The sequence below is a fragment of the Rutidosis leptorrhynchoides genome, chromosome 2, assembly GCF_046630445.1.
Source record: "Rutidosis leptorrhynchoides isolate AG116_Rl617_1_P2 chromosome 2, CSIRO_AGI_Rlap_v1, whole genome shotgun sequence".
Classification (NCBI taxonomy): Eukaryota; Viridiplantae; Streptophyta; class Magnoliopsida; order Asterales; family Asteraceae; genus Rutidosis; species Rutidosis leptorrhynchoides.
This window is the reverse complement of record NC_092334.1, coordinates 683,503,411-683,515,827: the sequence shown is the minus strand read 5'-3', so window position 1 is coordinate 683,515,827 and position 12,417 is coordinate 683,503,411.

Below are 12,417 nucleotides of genomic sequence, written 5' to 3'. Positions count from 1 at the left end.
CATGGAACTCGAACACGAAGGGGAATCAGTTGATTTAATTTTTCTTAGATTATTTTCAGTGATTTCCCTTTTAATACGTCTTTCTTTTGAAGTCATGTAGTAGATGCTTGAGGGGTCAATAGTCTCATCAGTTGAGGTACTGGCTTCTCTTGCTCTAACTTCATCCTCCAAAATCTTTTTCATGGCAGGTGGTGGGGACACAGCAGGCCTAACAAACTTATTTGTCAAGACCTTTTTACCTTTAACTATCTTGGCAAAGGTATTTGGCAGAACAGCTTCAGAATCAGTTTCAAGAATTGGGTCCATGAAAGTAACTTCTGCAATAGCAGCAGCAGCAGCATAGTCACCAGCAAAGAAAGCTTCAACTTGGGCAGGCACCTGCTCATTAACACACTTTGCTGTGCGTTGAGCAGATGTACACCACGAAGCGACAACCTTTTTAAGATTATCCAGCTGGTTCTTGACTTCTGCTACCTCAACGTGAAGAGACTTTAAAGCAAAGTTTTATTTTTCAAGTTTGGAAATATCATCTTTCAAGATTCTAATTTCATCATTTTTGCTTTTAAGTTTCTCATTTAAAGATTTGTTGTCAGTTTTCAAAACTTCTTCACGTTTGCTGCCTCTACATAAGTCAACTCTTAGGTAGTCAAACATTTTGGCTTTTTCATCATCAGTATAAGTTCAAAAATTATCAACCTTATACATAAATTCAGTTTTCCATTGAGGTGAATCTCTTTTCTGACCAGCTTCCCTCATATCAGCTAAAAACTTACTACCACTATCATCCTCATCAGACTCCTTGACCTCCTTGGCCATTAAACACAGCTTTTTATCTGAAGCATAACCAGCACCATCATCATCAGTATCACTATCAGAGGATGATGACGAGCTGGTTTCATCCCAATCATGATGCTCAGCAACTAGAACCTTTTCTGGCTTTTTACCCTTCTTATCAGTCTTAGCACTTTCTTTCATATGAGCTTTCATAGCTTTGTACTTGTTCTTGTACTTGTCAGCTTTTGAGAAAGAGTTAGCATGTGAAGTTGAAGGTTTCCTGGACATGCATTCAGTAGCAAAATGTCCAACCTTCCCACAATTATAACACTCAGATTTAGGACCCTTGACTAACTTGCTGCTATACCTAGCACTCGGTTTCTTACTCCTTTTGTATGACTTGCTGGTTCTATTACGATTGAACCTTTTGAACTGCCTAGCCAGCAAAGCCATACCTTCAGCAAACCCTTCTACATCACTTTCATCTTCACAGCTTTCTTCAGACCCAGTACCACTATCCACATCACTCTTAGCTGTCTCTTCTTCTGCCAACAACTTTTGAACTAGTAAAGCCTTTTGAGCTTTCTTTTTAGCAGCAGCAATAAGAGTAGTATCATCTGTCTTAGAAGATTTTGAAGTGGTGGGGGCAGACCTAGAATTTTCTTTCAAGTTAAGTTCAAATTTAGCCTCTGCTTTCTCATGGTTCCGAAGTGAACTGTAGAGAGAAGACATGTTAAAGTTCTTTAAGGTTTGAGTGGTTCTTAAAGGGTCAGTAACAGATTTCCATTTAGTAGGCAGTGAATCAATGAATTTGTTTACTTTTTCAAATTCAGTATAGGTGACATTCAAAGTGATTAGGTCTACAATTAGGGAGTTAAACCTAATAAAGGTTTGCTTAAGGGTTTCATTCTTGTAGGCAAAGAACATTTCATATTCTCTTTTTAAATCAATCATTCTGTTCTGCCTTACTTCTCCCATACCCTCATAGGTGACATCTAGATAGTCTAACATTAGCTTGGCATTTGCTTTTCCCTTAATCAGTTTGAACAGTGGGTTAGGCAAAGTTATGGCTAACAGGGTTCTGATTTTAGGGTCAAGTCCAACACGACGTTTATCCTCAGCATCCCATCTAGAAGGAGTGAGAATAACCTCTCTACCAGGAACAGCAGGAGTGTCAGCTGGAGCACTACCAATAGTCCCAGTGGGAACAATGGACCATCTGTGGCAATACCAGGCATGAGTGGGTCAATAGACTCAAGGTGAAGCATGAATCTTGCCTTCCAAGTTTCATACTCATCTTCATCAAATTTGGGTGGTCTATTGGATGAGCCATTTTCAAGGTAAGCTGTATTTGAATATGAAGCCATGAGAGAATTTAGATCCAAGATATTAATTATCAAGACTGAAGATCTGATACCAGTTGTTGGTCCCTTGATAACAACAGGAGTATTGTAGAGGGGGGGGGGGTGAATACAATTTCTTTTAATTAACTTAACAGTTAAACACGATTAGTATTCAAACATGAAGATTAAATAGAGTCACAGGTAATTTTCAACGGTTATTTTTTGTTGATTGAATCACAAAAAATTACAACTATCCTTGGCGGAATGATAGTTGGTTGATGCAGATTACCTAGAATATAGCTAAGAGGTAAACTAAAATCAATTACACGTTTTTGACTCTAAATAAATAAACCCACACCACTAGTTGTTACAATAGTGGATACAATAATTTATAGTAGTCCTATTAACCGTGTAATGGTTCTATTTTCCACTGGTACATAGGATGTCTGTACTTGTAGGGACAACTGCATCAGAGAGCATGCTCTCCTCTTTCCTCTTTGGTAGCTATTTGCAGGAACACCTCAATTCGGTTTGGCACCACTATTTGATTAAACAAATAGAATGTTGTGTTACCTAGGTGTTGACAAAGTATAACCCATGTCTGCACATCCGTTAAACTTCTGCATTCTCACGTGGTCTTGTAAGGTCACTTGTCACATGTCCTTTTCTGTTCAACTTTGTCTTTAACTTTTGTTGAATAGTACAATTGATGTAGACCACTCGGGAAACTACTATGCTTATAATGGAGCATAGCTGTCTTGTGTAGTAAGCTGCATTCCAGCTGTGCTGGTTCTTCATTGCTGAGACACTTGATACTCTTAAATTGCTGAGTACACATCCTGTGATGATTGAAGAACACTGTCTACCTTGTGCTGGTAGACTAAGCAGCAAACCAAACATCCGATACAGCAATATCTGCTGTCTATACATAAACAAACTTATGCTAGCTGCACATAACATTTTAGTGCAAATAAATTACAGTTTTGTCATAATTAAATCCTTAATTATTTTGGGGACTCAACATTAACCATATGCAATAATGTTATAAATCATATGATATAACACTATTCATCACATGTATGTGGCCGACGAAAAGTGTATCATTACGGATAGCACTTACCACATACATATACCAATGTGGCAAACGAAAAGTGAAACCTTTCAGATCACACTTATGACATTCCACCACACCATGTGGTCAACGAAGAGTGAATTCTTACTAATAACACTCACCACACATCGCATGTGGTCAAATGAAGTTGAAATACCCGCACCTATTTCCAGAAGATGCGTCAACACCTTCAACAACTAAAAATTTCGGGACGAAATTTATTTAACGGGTAGGTACTGTAGTGACCCGAACTTTTCTATGATTATATATTAAATTAAATTGATATTTACATGATTAAATGTTTCCAACATGTTAAGCAATCAAACTAGTTAAGACTTGATTATTTGAAATGAGTTTCATGTAGACAATTGACCACCCAGTTTACCTGATGATTCACGAACGTCATAACTTGTGATAATTATATAATCGTTTTATTTTTTTATGATGTAAGTTTTTATTTTATATATATATATATATATATATATATATATATATATATATAAAGAAATACAATTAAATCAAAGATGTACAAGTAAAACACTATTTGCTAGAGTAAAACACTATTTGCTACAGTAAATTTTCGCTTTGCTACAGTAAAATACTATTTGCTACAGTAAAATACTATTGCTACAGTAAAAACTATTTACTACAGTAACCTATTGCTACAGTAAACACAATTTACTCGTATTCAATTCGTATTCGTACTCGTACAAACCCAGCCTCTAGACGTATATACTATTGGTATATACACTTCAATGATCAGCTCTTAGCAGCCTTAATGAGTCACCTAAACATGTGAAAACCATCATTTGGCAACTAGCATGAAATATCTAACAAAAATACAAACTAATGAAACCTTATATTCAAGGGTAGGATCACGTTTTTCTTCACCAACCATAACACTTCCATTTTTTTAACTTTCATGCATCAAACTTATCTCTCTCTTGTTTTCTCCTGATGTTCTAAGTGTTCTTCATCACCTTTATTAAAATCTAGCTCAATCTAGCTCATAAATCCTAACCTAGATCAACTTACAAAACAACTACTCAAGAACACACCAAAAACACTTTCAAGTTTACTAGCTTACTTCCAATCTTGCAAATCCATTTAAGTGATCATCTAATCTTAAGAAATTTTTCTTATTTACAGTAAGATATCTTTCTAATTCAAGGTAATACTCATATTCAAACTTTGATTTAATTTCTATAACTATAACAATCTTATTTCGAGTGGAAATCTTACTTGAACTTGTTTTCGTGTCATGATTCTGCTTCAAGAACTTTGAAGCCATCCAAGGATCCTTTGAAGCTAGATCTATATTTCTCATTTCCAGTAGGTTTACCTACTAAAATTAAGGTAGTAATGATGTTCATAACATCATTCGATTCATACATATAAAACCATCTTATTCGAAGATTTAAACTTGTAATCACTAGAACATAGTTTAGTTAATTCTAAACTTGTTTGCAAATAAAGTTAATCCCTCTAACTTGACTTTTAAAATCAACTAAACACATATTCTATATCTATATGATATGCTAACTTAATGATTTAAAACCTAGAAACACGATGAACACCGTAAAACCGGACATACGCCGTCGTAGTGAAACAGGGGGCTATTTTAGGTTAGAAAAATAAAAACTATCTTAATCTTTGAATTGGAAATTCGTTTTCTGGAAAAATGATATTTCATACGAACATGATACTATATCCAAAAATCATGGTTAAACTCAAAGTGGAAGTATGTTTTTCAAAATGGTCATCAAGATGTCGTTCTTTCGACGAAAATGACTACCTCTTTAGTAAATGACTTGTAACATGTATTTCCGACTATAAACTTATAATTTTTCTGTTTAGTTTCATAAATTACAGTTCATTATGAAACCTTAGTAACTTGAATCACTCAAACTGGATTTAAAACGAAGAAATTATGGGTAAAACAAAATTGGAAAATTTTACTTGTTGTAGCTACGGAAATTGTACAACAAATCTATACTAATCATATCCTAGCTAACTTATATTGTATTATACATGTATTCTAACATATATTATGTAATCTTGGGATACCATAGACACGTATACAATATTTTGACATATCATATCGACCCATCTATATATATTATTTGGAACAACCATAGACACTCTATATGCTGTAATGTTCGAGTTCACTATACAGGGTTGAGGTTGATTCCAAAAATATATATACTTTGAGTTGTGATCTAGCCTAAGACGTGTATACACTGGGTCGTGGATTGATTCAAGATAATATATATTGATTTATTTCTGTACATCTAACTATGGACAACTAGTTGTAGGTTACTAACGAGGACTGCTAACTTAACAAACTTAAATCATAAAAACATAATAAAAATGTTGTGAATATATTTCAATCATACTTTGATATATATGTACACATTTGTTATAGGTTCGTGAATCGACCAGTGGCCAAGTCTTATTTCTAACGAAGGAAAAATATGTGAAAGTGAGTTATAGTCCCATTTTTAAAATCTGATATTTCTGGGATGAGAATACATGTAGTTTTATAAATGTTTTACGAAATAGACACAAGTAATCGAAACTACATTCTATGGTTGGATTATCTAAATCGAATATGCCCCTTTTAGCTTGGTAACTTAAGAATTAGGGAATAGTACCCCAAATTGACGCGAATCCTAATGATAGATCTATGGGCCTAACAAACCCCATTCGAGGTTCGGATGCTTTAGTACTTCGATTTTTATACAGACGAGAGGATTCTATTATACAGACGAGAGGATTCTGTTTTGGGGATATTCTATATGCATCTTGTTAATGTCGGTTACCAGGTGTTCATCATATGAATGATTTTACCTTAATACAGACGAGAGGATTCTGCTTGAGGATTATGTTTATAAAATGAAATCTTGTGGTCTATTATTATTACAATTTGATATATATATAGATTAAACCTATAACTCACCAACATTTTGTTGACGTTTTAAGCATGTTTATTCTCAGGTGATTATTATGAGCTTCTGCTGTTGCATGCTAAATTAAGGACAAGAATTGGAGTCAGCATGCTTGTATAATATTGTTTAAAAACTGCATTCGAAGACTTAAGTTATTGTGTAATATTATTGTAAACCATTATGTAATGGTCGAGTGAAAACGCTATATTTTAGATTATCATTATTTGATAATCTTCGTAATGTTTTAAACCTTTATCGATAAAATAAAGGTTATGGTTTGTTTTAAAAACGAATGCAGTCTTTGAAAAACGTCTCATATAGAGGTCAAAACCTCGCAATGAAACCAATTAATATGAAACGTTTATAATTGATATGTGAAATGTCCCGTTCATATTGATTATAAACGTTCCATATTAATTGATTTCGTCACCAGGTTTTGACCTCTATATGAGACGTTTTTCAAAGACTGCATTCATTTTTAAAACAACCATAACCTTTATCTTATCTATAAAGGTTTAAAAAGCATTACGTAGATTATCAAATAATGATAATCTAAAATATACCGTTTACACACGACCATTACATAATGGTTTACAATAAGAATATATTACATCAAAAATAAGTTTCTTGAATGCAGTTTTTACATAATATCATACAAGCATGAACTCCAAATCTTGCCCTTATTTTAGTATGCAACAGCGGAAGCTCTTAATAATCACCTGAGAATAAACATGCTTAAAACGTCAACAAAAATGTTGGTGAGTTATAGGTTTAACCTATATATTATCAAATCATAATAATAGACCACAAGATTTCATATTTCAATATACATCCCATACATAGAGATAAAAATCATTCATATGGTGAACACCTGGTAACCGACATTAACAAGATGCATATAAGAATATCCCCTATCATTCCGGGAAATACTTCGGACATGATAAAAACGAATTCGAAGTACTAAAGCATCCGGTACTTTGGATGGGGTTCGTTAGGCCTAATAGATCTATCTTTAGGATTCGCGTCAATTAGTAGATCGGTTTACTAATTCTTAGGTTACCAAGCAAAAGGGGCATATTCGGCTTCGATCATTCACCCATATAATGTAGTTTCAATTACTTGTGTCTATTTCGTAAAACATTTATAAAAATGCATGTATTCTCATCCCAAAATATTAGATTTTAAAAGTGGGACTATAACTCACTTTCACATATTTTTACTTCGTCGGGAAGTAAGACTTGGCCACTGGTCGATTCACGAACCTATAACAAATATGTACATATATATCAAAGTATGTTCAAAATATATTTACAACATTTTTAATACGTTTTAATGTTTTAAGTTTATTAAGTCAGCTGTCCTCGTTAGTAACCTACAACTAGTTGTCCACAATTAGATGTACAGAAATAAATCTATATATATTATCTTGAATCAATCCACGACCCAGTGTATACATGTCTCAGGCTAGATCACAACTCAATGTATATATATTTTTAGAATCAACCTCAACCATGTATAGCTTACTCCAACATTACTGCATATAGAGTGTCTATGGTTGTTCCAAATAATATATATACATGGGTCGATATGATATGTCAAAACATTTGCATATGTGTCTATGGTATTCTAAGATTACATTAGAAAATATGTATAATACAATATAAGTTAACTAGGATATGATTTGTATAGAATTGTTACAATATTTCCCGTAGCTACAACAATCAAAAAATATCCAATCTTGTTTTACCCATAACTTCTTCGTTTCAAATTCGATTTGAGTGAATCAAATTGCCATGGTTTAATATTGAACTCTATTTTATGAATATAAACATAAAAAGTATAAGTTTATAGTCGGAAAAATAAGTTACAAGTCGTTTTTGTAAAGGTAGTCATTTCAGTCGAAAGAACGACGTCTAGATGACCATATTGGAAAACATACTTCCACTTTGAGTTTAACCATGATTTTTGGATATAGTTTCATGTTCATAAGAAAAATCATTTTCCCAGAAGAACAACTTTTAAATCAAAGTTTATCATAGTTTTTAATTAACTAACCCAAAACAGCCCGCGGTGTTACTACGACGGCGTATATCCGGTATTACGGTGTTTTTCGTGTTTTTCGATTTTAAATCATTAAGTTACCATATCATATAGATATAGAACATGTGTTTAGTTGATTTTAAAAGTCAAGTTAGAAGGATTAACTTTTGTTTGCGAACAAGTTTAGAATTAACTAAACTATATTCTAGTGATTACATGTTCAAATCTTCGAATAAGATAGTTTTATATGTATGAATCGAATGATGTTATGAACATCATTACTACCTCAAGTTTAGTAGGTAAATCTACTGTAAGTGACAAGAAATGATCTAGCTTCAAAGGATCTTGGATGGCTCGAAAGTTCTTGAAGTAGAATCATGACACGAAAACAAGTTCAAGTAAGATTTCCACTCGAAATAAGATTGTTATAGTTATAGAAATTAAATCAAAGTTTGAATATGAGTATTACCTTATATTAGAAAGATATCTTACTGTAAATAAGAAAGATTTCTTGAGGTTGGATGATCACTTTACAAGATTGGAAGTAAGATAGCAAACTTGGAAGTATTCTTGATTTTATGAGACTAGAACTTGTAGAATTTATGAAGAACACTTAGAACTTGAAGATAGAACTTGAGAGAGATCAATTAGATGAAGAAAATTGAAGAATGAAAGTGTTTGTAGGTGTTTTTGGTCGTTGGTATATGGATTAGATATTAAGGATGTGTAATTTTGTTTACATGTAAATAAGTCATGAATGATTACAAATATTTTTGTAATTTTATGAGATATTTCATGCTAGTTGCCAAATGATGGTTTCCACATATGTTAGGTGACTCACATAGGCTTCTAAGAGCTAATCATTGTAGTGTATATACCAATAGTACATACATCTAAAAGCTGTGTATTGTACGCGTACGAATACGGGTGCATACGAGTAGAATTATTGATGAAACTGAACGAGGATGTAATTGTAAGCATTTTTGTTAAGTAGAAGTATTTTGATAAGTGTCTTGAAGTCTTTCAAAAGTGTATGAATACATATTAAAACACTACATGTATATACATTTTAACTGAGTCGTTAAATCATCGTTAGTCGTTACATGTAAATGTTGTTTTAAAACCTTTAGGTTAACGATCATGTTAAATGTTGTTAACCTAATGTTTGTAATATCTAAAGAGATGTTAAATTATTACATTATCATTATATTATGATATATTAATATATCTTAGTATGATATATATACAGTTAAATGTTGTTACAACAATAATCGTTACATATATGTCTCGTTTCGAAATCATTAAGTTAGTAGTCTTGTTTTACATATGTAGTTTATTGTTATTATACATAATGACATGTTTACTTATAATTTATCATGATTAGACATAGTGTAACAATATCTTAATATGATTCATATGTAATTAGTAAGATGTTGTTATAGCGATAATCGTTATATATATCGTTTTTGAGTTTTCTTAATTCAATAGTCTCTTTTTTATGTATATACACATAGTTAAAATACCTAATGAGATACTTACTTATCATAATATCATGTTAATTATATATGTAACCATATATATGTCATCATATAGTTTTTACAAGTTTTAACGTTCGTGAATCACCGGTCAACTTGGGTGGTCAATTGTCTATATGAAACCTATTTCAATTAATCACGTCTTAACAAGTTTGATTGCTTAACATGTTGGAAACACTTAATCATGTAAATATCAATTTCATTTAATATATATAAACATGGAAAAGTTCGGGTCACTACAGTACCTACCCGTTAAATAAATTTCGTCCCGAAATTTTAAGCAGTTGGAGGTGTTGACGTATCTTCTGGAAATAAGTGCGGATATTTCTTCTTCATCTAATCTTCTCGTTCCCAGGTGAACTCGGTTCCTCTACGAGCATTCCATCGAACCTTAACAATTGGTATCTTGTTTTGTTTAAGTCTTTTAACCTCACGATCCATTATTTCGACGGGTTCTTCGATGAATTGAAGTTTTTCGTTGATTTGGATTTCGTTTAATGGAATAGTGAGATCTTCTTTAGCAAAATATTTCTTCAAATTCGAGACGTGGAAAGTGTTATGTACAGCTGCGAGTTGTTGAGGTAATTCAAGTCGGTAAGCTACTAGTCCGACACGATCAATAATCTTGAATGGTCCAATATACCTTGGATTTAATTTCCATCGTTTACCAAATCGAAAAACGCCTTTCCAAGGTAAAACCTTAAGCATGACCATCTCTCCAATTTCAAATTCTATATCTTTTCTTTTAATGTCCGCGTAGTTCTTTTGTCGACTTTGGGCGGTTTTCAACCGTTGTTGAATTTGGATGATCTTCTCGGTAGTTTCTTGTATTATCTCCGGATCCGTAATCTGTCTATCCCCCACTTCACTCCAACAAATCGGAGACCTGCACTTTCTACCATAAAATGCTTCAAACGGCGCCATCTCAATGCTTAAATGGTAGCTGTTGTTGTAGGAAAATTCTGCTAACGGAAGGTGTCGATCCCAACTGTTTCTGAAATCAATAACACATGCTCGTAACATGTCTTCAAGTGTTTGTATCGTCCTTTCACTCTGCCCATCAGTTTGTGGATGATATGCAGTACTAATATCTAGACGAGTTCCTAATGCTTGCTGTAATGTCTGCCAGAATCTTGAAATAAATCTGCCATCCCTATCAGAGATAATAGAGATTGGTATTCCATGTCTGGAGACGACTTCCTTCAAATACATTCGTGCTAACTTCTCCATCTTATCATCTTCTCTTATTGGCAGGAAGTGTGCTGATTTGGTGAGACGATCAACTATTACCCAAATAGTATCAAAACCACTTACAGTCTTTGGCAATTTAGTGATGAAATCCATGGTAATGTTTTCCCATTTCTATTCCGGGATTTCGGATTGTTGAAGTAGACCTGATGGTTTCTGATGCTTCGCTTTGACCTTAGAACACGTCAAACATTCCCCTACGTATTTAGCAACATCGGCTTTCATACCTGGCCACCAAAAATGTTTCTTGAGATCCTTGTATATCTTCCCCGTTCCAGGATGTATTGAGTATCTGGTTTTATGAGCTTCTCTAAGTACCATTTCTCTCATATCTTCAAATTTTGGTACCCAAATTCTTTCAGCCCTATACCGGGTTCCGTCTTCCCGAATATTAAGATGCTTCTCCGATCCTTTGGGTATTTCATCCTTTAAGTTTCCCTCTTTTAAAACTCCTTGTTGCGCCTCCTTTATTTGAGTAGTAAGGTTAGTGTGAATCATTATTGTGACGACCCGGGAATTTCTGACCAAATTTAAACTTAATCTTTATATGATTTCGATACGATAAGCAAAGTCTGTAATGTTGAAATCTCAAAAACTTTGAACTGTGTTAATATAACCAATTACCCTTTTGATTATCCCCGACGATTCACGAGTAATTGTTTGTAAATAAATATGCGTATGCATATATATATATATATATATATATATATATATATATATATATAAAATTTAAAATCATAAAATATAATTTAAATATTAGAATTAAATATGTAAAAATAAGATATAAATAATTAAGGATAATTTAAAAGGAAGCTATATATATAAATATATATAATCATGTTAATGTTGTATTATGTATGAAAAGTATAAATAATAAATATTCAATAAAAGTTATTATATAAGATACTCTATGATTATCAAATATTACATAAGTATAATACATACATATATATATATATATATATATATATATATATATATATATATATATATATATATATATATATATATAATATAAGTATAAATATATATATATATATAAATATATATATATATATATAATATAAGTATAAATATAGTTGTTATGATAATATTATTATTACTTTCAGTAATAATATCAATATCAATACTGGTATTATTAATATTATTTTAATTATAATTTATAGATGTGAAGTTGATATAGGTTAAGTGTTATATTATTATTATCATTAATATTATTATTATCATTAATAATATTAATATTATTATAATAGTATTATGAGTTACATTATTGTTACCATTTTTTTTATAGTAATATCATTATTATTATTTAATATTATTATAATTATTATTAAAATAATTATTATCAGTGTTGTTATTAATATTTATGAGAAAATAATACATTTTATTGTTATTAACATTAATAATATTATTATTAT